Source organism: Octodon degus, unplaced genomic scaffold, assembly GCF_000260255.1.
Source record: "Octodon degus isolate 3935 unplaced genomic scaffold, OctDeg1.0 scaffold00168, whole genome shotgun sequence".
NCBI lineage: Eukaryota > Metazoa > Chordata > Mammalia > Rodentia > Octodontidae > Octodon > Octodon degus.
Genome location: NW_004524744.1, coordinates 3,125,921 through 3,130,920, shown reverse-complemented (window position 1 = coordinate 3,130,920; position 5,000 = coordinate 3,125,921).

Sequence of the window (5,000 nt, the reverse complement as noted above, 5' to 3'; positions counted from 1 at the left end):
CTGCCTCTGCTTTCTCCTTCTACACCACTTTCTTCCTTTTATCTATATCAACCTTAAAATCACTATCCATTCTTCAATATGCAGATTAAGTCCTTTGTCCTTTCTAAATTCTGCTATCTCCAGCAGTAAATAATCTCTCTTCCAAAATTTCTATTGTATACTATCACACCATTGTGCTGTTTTATGGTATTTTGCTTACTTGTTAATGTTTGTTAGCTCAATAACTAGAGTATCTAACTAGTTGATCTTTGCTAATAGATATACGCACTAGGTTCTAAAACATACGTCCTTGCTTTGCAAAAAGTAGGGATTAAATGATTATGTGATTAATAAATTTCAAAAATATGGATTACTCCAAATGAATGCTTCCTTTATTTGATTAAAAAGTGCTAACTCTATATAAAGATCAGAGTCAAAAACAAACCTATGATGTTAATACTCATTTAAAAAAATCTTCAAGTATGTATAGTCCAGTATTATTGAACGTGTGCTGTTATTTTTGGTAGCTTTATCTGCTACATATGAAACCCATTGGCCATTTAGGGATTGACAACTTTCCTCCTGCTCCTTGCAAAGAATTTCCCAAGAAAACTGGGATAGATAATCTATGTGCCATATGTGCTGTTAAGATAAAGTTGGATATACGCTAATCAAGTGGCTTCCATGAGAAGCACGAGGCCTCCAAAATGTGAAAAATCTTTTTAATTGTAGTACTTGTGGAAGTCACTCCAAAGAAGAAATTACATTTCAAACTTTTCTATCTTAAAAAGGGAAATAAATATCCAAAGCTGAAATATCTTGGAACAGAAATGCTGCGACTGTTAAAAATGATATACAAACAAGTTAGAAACAAGTAAAAAAAAAAAATATCTTTTTTGTGTTGCCTACAAAGGCCTTAACTTAGTGAGGAACACACAAAAAAAAGGGTTTGTTTTCTTTGGGAAGATGGTGGAGACACGGTGTGGGTACCCCTCTCCCATGACAAGTTGTAAGCTGAGGGACAAAGATGGCCAAGCCTGGGTCCCTTAGCTGAACACACTAGTTAAGACCATCTGCATTTAGGCACCACTTCCAGGACAACCCAGTCTTTATGTTTGTTTCTAGTGAGGCAGGCATTCTACAGAAAGAATTGGAATTGAACATTATTTATTTTTAAGACCTCAAAAGCTAGTTAGTTAAAACTGGAAATGTGCTTATAAAAAGAAAGAGAATTAGGCCTAGGGACATAGGTCAGTGATAAAGTGATGGCCTGCCATGCAAGAGGCCCTGGCTTGAGAATCCCTAGCTTGGAAGAAAAAAAAAAAGAGACTTTGTAGAAGAACCTTATAACCCATCAAATGACACTCAAATTTCTTTCTGTTATTATTCTCCAAGTTCTATACTATTTTCATAACAAAATAAAACAAGCATTACTATTAAAATTTAAATTATTGTGAGTTTTTCTGTGTTGTTACTTCTAGAAGTAGTGCAAATATGCAATTTGTTTAATCTGGGAGTGGCAGATGGAAAGATTACTTGTGTCATTTGCTATTTTAATCCCTTTCAGCTGTAACTTTTGTTTTTCCTTTTGAGTTGCTGATTTCTATCTATCATCAATCATTCTTTGAATTTTGTCTAAAATTTCTACTTTTTTAGAGGAGGATGTTTTCTGAGATGGGGTCTTGCTGTGTAGGTCAGGCTGGCTTTGAAGTCATTCTGTAGCCCAGGCTGGCCTTCAGCTTCTGGTGATCCTCCTGCCGCAGCCCCTGGAGTGCTAGAATTTCAGGTGTATGCCTTTTACTTCTGTGTATTGTGTTTAAGTAGCTAAAAAGTTCTTACTTGCCTTCTTCTTCTTAAAATCTAACTTTGATATTTTTTCCCCCAAGGTATCTGATGTGACACCTTGTGATGAATAATATCAAACCAATGCAATGGACAAACTCTTATCTCTTATCATATTTTTATTATAAGTGTTAGCCAAAATGACTGACTTCAGTTTCACATGCTATAGGTTAGAACTTGAACACAGAATCTTAGTCCTCATAGCTGAGACAAAATCCTGGCGCCCACAGCTTCCAGGAAGAGAAGTTTACTTTGGTTCACAGTTAAAACCTATGGTCAGCCAGCTCCAAGCAGAAACCACATAGTAGAGGGGTGCAGGGGAGGAAAGCTGCTTGCGTCATGGTGACCAGAAAACATAAAAAAAGGGAGGAGTGGGAGGAAGCCGCCTGTTCCTAGGTCACAGCAGCAGCGAGCCGCCTCTGCTCAGGGCCCATCTCCTGACAGCACAGCAGCTCTAACACTCTGCCATCCAACCGTTTTGCAGAACCTGCGTCTCTGAGTGCATGTGGGAGACATCTCGGTAGGATCCACAGCACTTTTGCAGCCATGTTCATTGTGAGAATGCAGTAAGAATGAAGAGTGCCTCACAGGGCAGAGGGAATTGCAGAAGAAGAGCTTCTGAAATGTACTCTGCACTGGGGAAGTGAGTGGGTAGTCCTTGTGCCACTCCAAGTGCTGTCTATGCCAGAACTGAGCCAGTGAGGAAGGTGCTCCACACCCTGCCCCTTTGCTCATCCACCTGGACTCTGACTGAAGTCTAGACTCAGCATACCCAGTGGGCCTTATCCAAGAGGAAACCGCTCTGTAGGGGGGAACTGGGAAATGCCCCTTTCCATGTTCTCTAGAAAGGAGAAAGGCATGCCAGAGCAGAGGCAGGTGTGAGTTCATCCCTTGGGTCCTCCAGCTCAGTCACCAAAGTTTTAATACTCACCTCTCTCTTCACTGGGGTGCTGCTGAACAGCAAAATAATGAGAATTTGAAAACTGGTTATGAACCAAGTGAGTAAAGGTGCATCAGAGGCTAGGAGAATAACTTCAGTAAGGCATACTGAAATGAGCAGGGAAATCTGGCCTCTCTAGAATCTGTAGGTAGAATACCACAGTAACAATGACACAACTCAGAAAATGCTTATTAAAGCCCCTCTTACATGTTTATGGTAAATCACAGCTCTTCTTCTGGAGAAATTAGTAAGGGATATAACTATCCCCAAACAGTGTAAAGCAGATGACACAGAAAAGTGTTCTATTGAAATTAGGGGTTTCAAAGTAGAAATAAATTGACAAGCAGTGATAGTAAATTGGGTAATAATATACAGATACAGATATACAGTTATGTGCTTAGAAGATAAATGATATATTAACTATATCAAGTAGAAGCAAAAGCATGAAGAATATTTAAATTTTTTTTTGTTTAGGAACACTTTAAGAACATTTTTAGGTTTAAAAAGATTGCCAGTATACTACACTGAGTTGGAATATCCTCTTTTGCTATTAACAGCTGTTAAAGGGTTTGGGAACTTAGCTTAGTGATAGACTGCTTGCCCAGTGAGCTGGAAAATCTGGGATTGCTCCTCAGCATTAAAACTAAACAAATAAAAATAAACATCAGATAAACAAAACAAATATACAAAAAGACAAAAAAATCATGAAAAACTATATGACGGATCCATGATATACTTGTCAAAAATAAGAATCCACTGTGGTTCAAGTAATATTAAGTATTATGATGATGCATACCATTGATGAAACTAATTCATTCCAATTTCACCAAATTTCTTACTAATATGTGTTGCTTTCTGTTTCAAGATCAAATTCTGGCTACAGCATTATATGTTGCTGTTATGGCCCTTTTATTTCCTCTTCCTGTGTATAAATTTTGAAATAGTCTTAAATTTATAGGGAAATGGAAAGTAGGCTGAGAAGACAGTTTCCTCCAGAACCATTTTTGAAAGTCTTTCACATCATGTTCCTTCATGACAGGTATTAAGTCCTAAAATCAAGACAATTTCCTGCATAACCATGAGAAATTTTTAATTGTTTCGCTAAAGTCCTTTAGAGCAAAATGATCCAGTCAAACATCACATATTATGTGGAGCTGCTACGACAACTTTGTCATGCAATAGTTCTTTTTTATGTATTTAGTACAAGGTCTCATTACGCAGCTCAGACTCATAGTTATCCTCTTGTTTTCAGCTGCCAGTGCTGGAATTATGGGCATGTGCCATCATGCCCAGACTCGGTGGCCAGCTCAGCATGCCCGGGGCAGGGCCAGGGCAACATGTGGTGCTGGGGATGGAACCCCGGTCTTTGAGCTTGTCTATGTAGGCACTTAGTCAGCTGAGCTATCTCGCTGGCCCTGTGATGCAACAGTTCTTCCACATTTCCTTGGTACATTTCTGGGACCCTAGCCAGCTAGTAAAATGTCTACTAGTTAAGATTTGTGTAATGTTTTTCCATGATTGCATTCAGGTAATACGTTGAAGAAGGAATTGTGCTGAAATGATGTTGTGTTTATTCTTTTCCATTGCATTCAATGGACAGAACATGAGTTAGTATTTTATCATTTTTTTCATTGATCAATTTTATTTAATAGACCTACAATTCACTTTAAACACTGCATCTCATAGGTCAATTGTAACTTATACAGGAACATGCATTATTTTTAGTGTCACATATAAACACATTGACAATGTAGTCAGGATCAAAGACTGATTTACTTCAGGTGTCTTTTTTCTATGCACAGATAAATATCACAATAGGTTTACATGGGTATGTTATGCAAACAGCACAGGAGTATACCTATGCAGACAGCAAAGTTAGTGTTACATAAATCATAATTATAAATTTTTACTTACTATTTTATAGTTATTTTCCAGTTAAAATTTTTGAAAATTTTAAGCATGTAAACACAGGCATATTACTGAGGCAGTATCTGGTGAAGACACACAGGATTATACTCTAACCAGGCACGATAAAAAGGAATAGAAGAGTACAGTAGATGTTCAATGATGAATCATAATTGCAATTTATAGCAGCAAACAAAGGCAGTTTAATTTCAGTGTGAAAGATAATACAGGAGACAATACTAAAGATAATATTTAAGATTTACAGAAGTTTGCAACAACTCAGTAAAAAAAATCCACCAGATTAGTCACATGAAAAATTCTAACAAAAACTGTT